Source organism: Scyliorhinus torazame, chromosome 4 (genome assembly GCF_047496885.1).
Source record: "Scyliorhinus torazame isolate Kashiwa2021f chromosome 4, sScyTor2.1, whole genome shotgun sequence".
Taxonomy (NCBI): Eukaryota; Metazoa; Chordata; class Chondrichthyes; order Carcharhiniformes; family Scyliorhinidae; genus Scyliorhinus; species Scyliorhinus torazame.
Window position 1 is genome coordinate 303975968 of NC_092710.1, and position 10000 is coordinate 303985967.

The window sequence follows — 10000 nt, forward strand, 5'->3', positions numbered from 1 at the left end:
CAGCAAAAGGTTGGCCTGCCTCTGGTGTGGAGAGTGCTTGGCGTGAGCAGTCTCTGCTGGCCGCAAAAGCCTACTGCACCTGGTATTCCCAGGCGGTCTCCCATCCAAGTACTAACCAGGCCTGAGTCTGCTTAGCTTCCGAGATCAGACGAGATCAGGCGTTTTCAGACTAGTATGGCCGTAGGCATCTGCAGCACCGTCTTCTCGCCTATTCAAGCTGGCCACCCTAGCACCCTCGCCACTTCTTCTTTCCGGTTGTTTTCAATTTTTTCTCTCTCTTTTTCTTCTTCTACTTCTACTTCTCCTCCTCTTTCTCTCCTTCTCCTGCTAATTCTAGCCTATATGCCTGATACTCGCTCCCCTTCATGCCGTCCCCACCTAGCTCTCTTTTTTCTTCTCCACCTCCCCAAGGAAAACTGCAAGCCCCGCCCACCTCACACCAGCCTGCCGCCTGCACGCTGCTGCCTTTCCACATTGCAACGCTGCGCACTTCTCTCAGCACAGCCAGCACAAGGGTCAGGCAGGCAATGCAAGCCAGCTCTCTCTTCCTTCGCTTTCCACACCAGCCCCAATGCCACAACTTGCATTCATGCGGCGCCTTCAGGCTAGGAGAGAGAACGTCCTGCCGACACACTGGCTTGCGGCCACACGGGCCAGCTGGCGTGCCCATCAAAGTGCAGCACGCCAAGGCACACAACCGTGCTGCGTTGCAAAGGCCCGGCAAAGCTGCAGCAGCTGAATGGCCCGACCAAGCCGCCTGCCTGAGTTGAGCCCGCAGGCAAGTGTTGGGAGGAATGGCGAGGACGCAGAGAGCAGCAAAAGGTTGGCCTGCCTCTGGTGTGGAGAGTGCTTGGCGTGAGCAGTCACTGCTGGCCGCAAAAGCCTACTGCACCTGGTATTCCCAGGCGGTCTCCCATCCAAGTACTAACCAGGCCTGAGTCTGCTTTGCTTCCGAGATCAGACGAGATCGGGCATTTTCAGACTAGTATGGCCGTAGGCATCTGCAGCACCTTCTTCTCGCCTATTCAAGCTGGCCACCCTAGCACCCTCGCCACTTCTTCTTTCCGGTTGTTTTCAATTTTTTCTCTCTCTTTTTCTACTTCTACTTCTACTTCTCCTCCTCTTTCTCTCCTTCACCTGCTAATTCTAGCCTATATGCCTGATACTCGCTCCCCTTCATGCCGTCCCCACCTAGCTCTCTTTTTTCTTCTCCACCTCCCCAAGGAAAACTGCAAGCCCCGCCCACCACACACCAGCCTGCCGCCTGCACGCTGCTGCCTTTCCACATTGCAACGCTGCGCACTTCTCTCAGCACAGCCAGCACAAGGGTCAGGCAGGCAATGCAAGCCAGCTCTCTCTTCCTTCGCTATCCACATCAGCCCCAATGCCACAACTTGCATTCATGCGGCGCCTTCAGGCTAGGAGACAGAATGTCCTGCCGACACACTGGCTTGTGGCCACACGGGCCAGCTGGCGTGCCCAACAAAGTACAGCACGCCAAGGCACCCAACCGTGCTGCGTTGCAAAGGCCCGGCAAAGCTGCAGCAGCTGAATGGCCCGACCAAGCCGCCTGCCTGAGTTGAGCCCGCAGGCAAGTGTTGGGAGGAATGGCGAGGACGCAGAGAGCAGCAAAAGGTTGGCCTGCCTCTGGTGTGGAGAGTGCTTGGCGTGAGCAGTCACTGCTGGCCGCAAAAGCCTACTGCACCTGGTATTCCCAGGCGGTCTCCCATCCAAGTACTAACCAGGCCTGAGTCTGCTTCGCTTCCGAGATCAGACGAGATCGGGCATTTTCAGACTAGTATGGCCGTAGGCATCTGCACCACCGTCTTCTTGCCTATTCAAGCCGGCCACGCTAGCACCCTCGCCACTTCTTCTTTCCGGTTGTTTTCAATTTTTTCTCTCTCTTTTTCTACTTCTACTTCTACTTCTCCTCCTCTTTCTCTCCTTCTCCTGCTAATTCTAGCCTATATGCCTGATACTCGCTCCCCTTCATGCCATCCCCACCTAGCTCTCTTTTTTCTTCTCCACCTCCCCAAGGAAAACTGCAAGCCCCGCCCACCTCACACCAGCCTGCCGCCTGCACGCTGCTGCCTTTCCACATTGCAACGCTGCGCACTTCTCTCAGCACAGCCAGCACAAGGGTCAGGCAGGCAATGCAAGCCAGCTCTCTCTTCCTTCGCTTTCCACACCTGCCCCAATGCCACAACTTGCATTCATGCGGCGCCTTCAGGCTAGGAGAGAGAACGTCCTGCCGACACACTGGCTTGCGGCCACACGGGCCAGCTGGCGTGCCCATCAAAGTGCAGCACGCCAAGGCACACAACCGTGCTGCGTTGCAAAGGCCCGGCAAAGCTGCAGCAGCTGAATGGCCCGACCAAGCCGCCTGCCTGAGTTGAGCCCGCAGGCAAGTGTTGGGAGGAATGGTGAGGACGCAGAGAGCAGCAAAAGGTTGGCCTGCCTCTGGTGTGGAGAGTGCTTGGCGTGAGCAGTCTCTGCTGGCCGCAAAAGCCTACTGCACCTGGTATTCCCAGGCGGTCTCCCATCCAAGTACTAACCAGGCCTGAGTCTGCTTAGCTTCCGAGATCAGACGAGATCAGGCGTTTTCAGACTAGTATGGCCGTAGGCATCTGCAGCACCGTCTTCTCGCCTATTCAAGCTGGCCACCCTAGCACCCTCGCCACTTCTTCTTTCCGGTTGTTTTCAATTTTTTCTCTCTCTTTTTCTTCTTCTACTTCTACTTCTCCTCCTCTTTCTCTCCTTCTCCTGCTAATTCTAGCCTATATGCCTGATACTCGCTCCCCTTCATGCCGTCCCCACCTAGCTCTCTTTTTTCTTCTCCACCTCCCCAAGGAAAACTGCAAGCCCCGCCCACCTCACACCAGCCTGCCGCCTGCACGCTGCTGCCTTTCCACATTGCAACGCTGCGCACTTCTCTCAGCACAGCCAGCACAAGGGTCAGGCAGGCAATGCAAGCCAGCTCTCTCTTCCTTCGCTTTCCACACCAGCCCCAATGCCACAACTTGCATTCATGCGGCGCCTTCAGGCTAGGAGAGAGAACGTCCTGCCGACACACTGGCTTGCGGCCACACGGGCCAGCTGGCGTGCCCATCAAAGTGCAGCACGCCAAGGCACACAACCGTGCTGCGTTGCAAAGGCCCGGCAAAGCTGCAGCAGCTGAATGGCCCGACCAAGCCGCCTGCCTGAGTTGAGCCCGCAGGCAAGTGTTGGGAGGAATGGCGAGGACGCAGAGAGCAGCAAAAGGTTGGCCTGCCTCTGGTGTGGAGAGTGCTTGGCGTGAGCAGTCACTGCTGGCCGCAAAAGCCTACTGCACCTGGTATTCCCAGGCGGTCTCCCATCCAAGTACTAACCAGGCCTGAGTCTGCTTTGCTTCCGAGATCAGACGAGATCGGGCATTTTCAGACTAGTATGGCCGTAGGCATCTGCAGCACCTTCTTCTCGCCTATTCAAGCTGGCCACCCTAGCACCCTCGCCACTTCTTCTTTCCGGTTGTTTTCAATTTTTTCTCTCTCTTTTTCTACTTCTACTTCTACTTCTCCTCCTCTTTCTCTCCTTCACCTGCTAATTCTAGCCTATATGCCTGATACTCGCTCCCCTTCATGCCGTCCCCACCTAGCTCTCTTTTTTCTTCTCCACCTCCCCAAGGAAAACTGCAAGCCCCGCCCACCACACACCAGCCTGCCGCCTGCACGCTGCTGCCTTTCCACATTGCAACGCTGCGCACTTCTCTCAGCACAGCCAGCACAAGGGTCAGGCAGGCAATGCAAGCCAGCTCTCTCTTCCTTCGCTATCCACATCAGCCCCAATGCCACAACTTGCATTCATGCGGCGCCTTCAGGCTAGGAGACAGAATGTCCTGCCGACACACTGGCTTGTGGCCACACGGGCCAGCTGGCGTGCCCAACAAAGTACAGCACGCCAAGGCACCCAACCGTGCTGCGTTGCAAAGGCCCGGCAAAGCTGCAGCAGCTGAATGGCCCGACCAAGCCGCCTGCCTGAGTTGAGCCCGCAGGCAAGTGTTGGGAGGAATGGCGAGGACGCAGAGAGCAGCAAAAGGTTGGCCTGCCTCTGGTGTGGAGAGCGCTTGGCGTGAGCAGTCTCTGCTGGCCGCAAAAGCCTACTGCACCTGGTATTCCCAGGCGGTCTCCCATCCAAGTACTAACCAGGCCTGAGTCTGCTTAGGTTCCGAGATCAGACGAGATCGGGCGTTTTCAGACTAGTATGGCCGTAGGCATCTGCACCACCGTCTTCTTGCCTATTCAAGCCGGCCACGCTAGCACCCTCGCCACTTCTTCTTTCCGGTTGTTTTCAATTTTTTCTCTCTCTTTTTCTACTTCTACTTCTACTTCTCCTCCTCTTTCTCTCCTTCTCCTGCTAACTCTAGCCTATATGCCTGATACTCGCTCCCCTTCATGCCATCCCCACCTTGCTCTCTTTTTTCTTCTCCACCTCCCCAAGGAAAACTGCAAGCCCCGCCCACCTCACACCAGCCTGCCGCCTGCACGCTGCTGCCTTTCCACATTGCAACGCTGCGCACTTCTCTCAGCACAGCCAGCACAAGGGTCAGGCAGGCAATGCAAGCCAGCTCTCTCTTCCTTCGCTTTCCACACCTGCCCCAATGCCACAACTTGCATTCATGCGGCGCCTTCAGGCTAGGAGAGAGAACGTCCTGCCGACACACTGGCTTGCGGCCACACGGGCCAGCTGGCGTGCCCATCAAAGTGCAGCACGCCAAGGCACACAACCGTGCTGCGTTGCAAAGGCCCGGCAAAGCTGCAGCAGCTGAATGGCCCGACCAAGCCGCCTGCCTGAGTTGAGCCCGCAGGCAAGTGTTGGGAGGAATGGCGAGGACGCAGAGAGCAGCAAAAGGTTGGCCTGCCTCTGGTGTGGAGAGTGCTTGGCGTGAGCAGTCACTGCTGGCCGCAAAAGCCTACTGCACCTGGTATTCCCAGGCGGTCTCCCATCCAAGTACTAACCAGGCCTGAGTCTGCTTCGCTTCCGAGATCAGACGAGATCGGGCATTTTCAGACTAGTATGGCCGTAGGCATCTGCAGCACCGTCTTCTCGCCTATTCAAGCTGGCCACCCTAGCAACCTCGCCACTTCTTCTTTCCGGTTGTTTTCAATTTTTTCTCTCTCTTTTTCTACTTCTACTTCTACTTCTCCTCCTCTTTCTCTCCTTCTCCTGCTAATTCTAGCCTATATGCCTGATACTCGCTCCCCTTCATGCCGTCCCCAGCTAGCTCTCTTTTTTTCTTCTCCACCTCCCCCAAGGAAAACTGCAAGCCCCGCCCACCTCACACCAGCCTGCCGCCTGCACGCTGCTGCCTTTCCACATTGCAACGCTGCGCACTTCTCTCAGCACAGCCAGCACAAGGGTCAGGCAGGCAATGCAAGCCAGCTCTCTCTTCCTTCGCTATCCACATCAGCCCCAATGCCACAACTTGCATTCATGCGGCGCCTTCAGGCTAGGAGACAGAATATCCTGCCGACACACTGGCTTGTGGCCACACGGGCCAGCTGGCGTGCCCATCAAAGTACAGCACGCCAAGGCACCCAACCGTGCTGCGTTGCAAAGGCCCGGCAAAGCTGCAGCAGCTGAATGGCCCGACCAAGCCGCCTGCCTGAGTTGAGCCCGCAGGCAAGTGTTGGGAGGAATGGCGAGGACGCAGAGAGCAGCAAAAGGTTGGCCTGCCTCTGGTGTGGAGAGCGCTTGGCGTGAGCAGTCTCTGCTGGCCGCAAAAGCCTACTGCACCTGGTATTCCCAGGCGGTCTCCCATCCAAGTACTAATCAGGCCTGAGTCTGCTTAGCTTCCGAGATCAGACGAGATCGGGCGTTTTCAGACTAGTATGGCCGTAGGCATCTGCACCACCGTCTTCTTGCCTATTCAAGCCGGCCATGCTAGCACCCTTGCCACTTCTTCTTTCCGGTTGTTTTCAATTTTTTCTCTCTCTTTTTCTACTTCTACTTCTACTTCTCCTCCTCTTTCTCTCATTCTCCTGCTAATTCTAGCCTATATGCCTGATACTCGCTCCCCTTCATGCCATCCCCACCTAGCTCTCTTTTTTCTTCTCCACCTCCCCAAGGAAAACTGCAAGCCCCGCCCACCTCACACCAGCCTGCCGCCTGCACGCTGCTGCCTTTCCACATTGCAACGCTGCGCACTTCTCTCAGCACAGCCAGCACAAGGGTCAGGCAGGCAATGCAAGCCAGCTCTCTCTTCCTTCGCTTTCCACACCTGCCCCAATGCCACAACTTGCATTCATGCGGCGCCTTCAGGCTAGGAGACAGAACGTCCTGCCGACACACTGGCTTGCGGCCACACGGGCCAGCTGGCGTGCCCATCAAAGTGCAGCACGCCAAGGCACACAACCGTGCTGCGTTGCAAAGGCCCGGCAAAGCTGCAGCAGCTGAATGGCCCGACCAAGCCGCCTGCCTGAGTTGAGCCCGCAGGCAAGTGTTGGGAGGAATGGTGAGGACGCAGAGAGCAGCAAAAGGTTGGCCTGCCTCTGGTGTGGAGAGCGCTTGGCGTGAGCAGTCTCTGCTGGCCGCAAAAGCCTCCTGCACCTGGTATTCCCAGACGGTCTCCCATCCAAGTACTAACCAGGCCTGAGTCTGCTTAGGTTCTGAGATCAGACGAGATCGGGCGTTTTCAGACTAGTATGGCCGTAGGCATCTGCACCACCGTCTTCTTGCCTATTCAAGCCGGCCACGCTAGCACCCTCGCCACTTCTTCTTTCCGGTTGTTTTCAATTTTTTCTCTCTCTTTTTCTACTTCTACTTCTACTTCTCCTCCTCTTTCTCTCCTTCTCCTGCTAATTCTAGCCTATATGCCTGATACTCGCTCCCCTTCATGCCATCCCCAGCTAGCTCTCTTTTTTTCTTCTCCACCTCCCCCAAGGAAAACTGCAAGCCCCGCCCACCTCACACCAGCCTGCCGCCTGCACGCTGCTGCCTTTCCACATTGCAACGCTGCGCACTTCTCTCAGCACAGCCAGCACAAGGGTCAGGCAGGCAATGCAAGCCAGCTCTCTCTTCCTTCGCTTTCCACACCTGCCCCAATGCCACAACTTGCATTCATGCGGCGCCTTCAGGCTAGGAGACAGAATGTCCTGCCGACACACTGGCTTGTGGCCACACGGGCCAGCTGGCGTGCCCATCAAAGTACAGCACGCCAAGGCACCCAACCGTGCTGCGTTGCAAAGGCCCGGCAAAGCTGCAGCAGCTGAATGGCCCGACCAAGCCGCCTGCCTGAGTTGAGCCCGCAGGCAAGTGTTGGGAGGAATGGCGAGGACGCAGAGAGCAGCAAAAGGTTGGCCTGCCTCTGGTGTGGAGAGTGCTTGGCGTGAGCAGTCACTGCTGGCCGCAAAAGCCTACTGCACCTGGTATTCCCAGGCGGTCTCCCATCCAAGTACTAACCAGGCCTGAGTCTGCTTAGCTTCCGAGATCAGACGAGATCGGGCATTTTCAGACTAGTATGGCCGTAGGCATCTGCAGCACCGTCTTCTCGCCTATTCAAGCTGGCCACCGTAGCAACCTCGCCACTTCTTCTTTCCGGTTGTTTTCAATTTTTTCTCTCTCTTTTTCTACTTCTACTTCTACTTCTCCTCCTCTTTCTCTCCTTCTCCTGCTAATTCTAGCCTATATGCCTGATACTCGCTCCCCTTCATGCCGTCCCCAGCTAGCTCTCTTTTTTTCTTCTCCACCTCCCCCAAGGAAAACTGCAAGCCCCGCCCACCTCACACCAGCCTGCCGCCTGCACGCTGCTGCCTTTCCACATTGCAACGCTGCGCACTTCTCTCAGCACAGCCAGCAGAAGGGTCAGGCAGGCAATGCAAGCCAGCTCTCTCTTCCTTCGCTTTCCACACCTGCCCCAATGCCACAACTTGCATTCATGCGGCGCCTTCAGGCTAGGAGAGAGAACGTCCTGCCGACACACTGGCTTGCGGCCACACGGGCCAGCTGGCGTGCCCATCAAAGTGCAGCACGCCAAGGCACACAACCGTGCTGCGTTGCAAAGGCCCGGCAAAGCTGCAGCAGCTGAATGGCCCGACCAAGCCGCCTGCCTGAGTTGAGCCCGCAGGCAAGTGTTGGGAGGAATGGTGAGGACGCAGAGAGCAGCAAAAGGTTGGCCTGCCTCTGGTGTGGAGAGTGCTTGGCGTGAGCAGTCTCTGCTGGCCGCAAAAGCCTACTGCACCTGGTATTCCCAGGCGGTCTCCCATCCAAGTACTAACCAGGCCTGAGTCTGCTTAGCTTCCGAGATCAGACGAGATCGGGCGTTTTCAGACTAGTATGGCCGTAGGCATCTGCACCACCGTCTTCTTGCCTATTCAAGCCGGCCACGCTAGCACCCTCGCCACTTCTTCTTTCCGGTTGTTTTCAATTTTTTCTCTCTCTTTTTCTACTTCTACTTCTACTTCTCCTCCTCTTTCTCTCCTTCTCCTGCTAATTCTAGCCTATATGCCTGATACTCGCTCCCCTTCATGCCATCCCCACCTAGCTCTCTTTTTTCTTTTCCACCTCCCAAGGAAAACTGCAAGCCCCGCCCACCTCACACCAGCCTGCCGCCTGCACGCTGCTGCCTTTCCACATTGCAACGCTGCGCACTTCTCTCAGCACAGCCAGCACAAGGGTCAGGCAGGCAATGCAAGCCAGCTCTCTCTTCCTTCGCTATCCACATCAGCCCCAATGCCACAACTTGCATTCATGCGGCGCCTTCAGGCTAGGAGACAGAATATCCTGCCGACACACTGGCTTGTGGCCACACGGGCCAGCTGGCGTGCCCATCAAAGTACAGCACGCCAAGGCACCCAACCGTGCTGCGTTGCAAAGGCCCGGCAAAGCTGCAGCAGCTGAATGGCCCGACCAAGCCGCCTGCCTGAGTTGAGCCCGCAGGCAAGTGTTGGGAGGAATGGCGAGGACGCAGAGAGCAGCAAAAGGTTGGCCTGCCTCTGGTGTGGAGAGCGCTTGGCGTGAGCAGTCTCTGCTGGCCGCAAAAGCCTACTGCACCTGGTATTCCCAGGCGGTCTCCCATCCAAGTACTAATCAGGCCTGAGTCTGCTTAGCTTCCGAGATCAGACGAGATCGGGCGTTTTCAGACTAGTATGGCCGTAGGCATCTGCACCACCGTCTTCTTGCCTATTCAAGCCGGCCATGCTAGCACCCTTGCCACTTCTTCTTTCCGGTTGTTTTCAATTTTTTCTCTCTCTTTTTCTACTTCTACTTCTACTTCTCCTCCTCTTTCTCTCATTCTCCTGCTAATTCTAGCCTATATGCCTGATACTCGCTCCCCTTCATGCCATCCCCACCTAGCTCTCTTTTTTCTTCTCCACCTCCCCAAGGAAAACTGCAAGCCCCGCCCACCTCACACCAGCCTGCCGCCTGCACGCTGCTGCCTTTCCACATTGCAACGCTGCGCACTTCTCTCAGCACAGCCAGCACAAGGGTCAGGCAGGCAATGCAAGCCAGCTCTCTCTTCCTTCGCTTTCCACACCTGCCCCAATGCCACAACTTGCATTCATGCGGCGCCTTCAGGCTAGGAGACAGAACGTCCTGCCGACACACTGGCTTGCGGCCACACGGGCCAGCTGGCGTGCCCATCAAAGTGCAGCACGCCAAGGCACACAACCGTGCTGCGTTGCAAAGGCCCGGCAAAGCTGCAGCAGCTGAATGGCCCGACCAAGCCGCCTGCCTGAGTTGAGCCCGCAGGCAAGTGTTGGGAGGAATGGTGAGGACGCAGAGAGCAGCAAAAGGTTGGCCTGCCTCTGGTGTGGAGAGCGCTTGGCGTGAGCAGTCTCTGCTGGCCGCAAAAGCCTACTGCACCTGGTATTCCCAGACGGTCTCCCATCCAAGTACTAACCAGGCCTGAGTCTGCTTAGGTTCTGAGATCAGACGAGATCGGGCGTTTTCAGACTAGTATGGCCGTAGGCATCTGCACCACCGTCTTCTTGCCTATTCAAGCCGGCCACGCTAGCACCCTCGC

The 10000-nt window shown here is 56.8% G+C and overlaps 12 non-coding genes and 1 pseudogene across 12 annotated transcripts; all 13 read right to left on the reverse strand.

Moving 5' to 3' along the window:
• Positions 1-67: 67 nt before the first annotated feature.
• On the reverse strand, positions 68-186 carry LOC140413521 (5S ribosomal RNA). The gene has a single exon (XR_011942687.1). It is a non-coding gene; the product is annotated as a 5S ribosomal RNA (ribosomal RNA).
• Positions 187-880: 694 nt separating this feature from the next.
• LOC140414344 (5S ribosomal RNA) lies at positions 881-999 on the reverse strand. The gene has a single exon (XR_011943481.1). It is a non-coding gene; the product is annotated as a 5S ribosomal RNA (ribosomal RNA).
• A 694-nt stretch (positions 1000-1693) lies between these two features.
• Positions 1694-1812, reverse strand: LOC140414102 (5S ribosomal RNA). Its single transcript, XR_011943247.1, has one exon. It is a non-coding gene; the product is annotated as a 5S ribosomal RNA (ribosomal RNA).
• A 694-nt stretch (positions 1813-2506) lies between these two features.
• Positions 2507-2625, reverse strand: LOC140413522 (5S ribosomal RNA). The gene has a single exon (XR_011942688.1). It is a non-coding gene; the product is annotated as a 5S ribosomal RNA (ribosomal RNA).
• A 694-nt stretch (positions 2626-3319) lies between these two features.
• Positions 3320-3438, reverse strand: LOC140414345 (5S ribosomal RNA). Its single transcript, XR_011943482.1, has one exon. It is a non-coding gene; the product is annotated as a 5S ribosomal RNA (ribosomal RNA).
• Positions 3439-4132: 694 nt separating this feature from the next.
• LOC140414583 (5S ribosomal RNA) lies at positions 4133-4251 on the reverse strand. The gene has a single exon (XR_011943721.1). It is a non-coding gene; the product is annotated as a 5S ribosomal RNA (ribosomal RNA).
• Positions 4252-4945: 694 nt separating this feature from the next.
• Positions 4946-5064, reverse strand: LOC140414103 (5S ribosomal RNA). The gene has a single exon (XR_011943248.1). It is a non-coding gene; the product is annotated as a 5S ribosomal RNA (ribosomal RNA).
• A 696-nt stretch (positions 5065-5760) lies between these two features.
• LOC140413268 (5S ribosomal RNA) lies at positions 5761-5879 on the reverse strand. Its single transcript, XR_011942443.1, has one exon. It is a non-coding gene; the product is annotated as a 5S ribosomal RNA (ribosomal RNA).
• A 694-nt stretch (positions 5880-6573) lies between these two features.
• Positions 6574-6692, reverse strand: LOC140415505 (5S ribosomal RNA; annotated as a pseudogene).
• A 696-nt stretch (positions 6693-7388) lies between these two features.
• LOC140413417 (5S ribosomal RNA) lies at positions 7389-7507 on the reverse strand. Its single transcript, XR_011942586.1, has one exon. It is a non-coding gene; the product is annotated as a 5S ribosomal RNA (ribosomal RNA).
• Positions 7508-8203: 696 nt separating this feature from the next.
• On the reverse strand, positions 8204-8322 carry LOC140411827 (5S ribosomal RNA). The gene has a single exon (XR_011941039.1). It is a non-coding gene; the product is annotated as a 5S ribosomal RNA (ribosomal RNA).
• A 693-nt stretch (positions 8323-9015) lies between these two features.
• LOC140413269 (5S ribosomal RNA) lies at positions 9016-9134 on the reverse strand. The gene has a single exon (XR_011942444.1). It is a non-coding gene; the product is annotated as a 5S ribosomal RNA (ribosomal RNA).
• Positions 9135-9828: 694 nt separating this feature from the next.
• Positions 9829-9947, reverse strand: LOC140415381 (5S ribosomal RNA). Its single transcript, XR_011944492.1, has one exon. It is a non-coding gene; the product is annotated as a 5S ribosomal RNA (ribosomal RNA).
• Between the last annotated feature and the right edge of the window lie 53 nt (positions 9948-10000).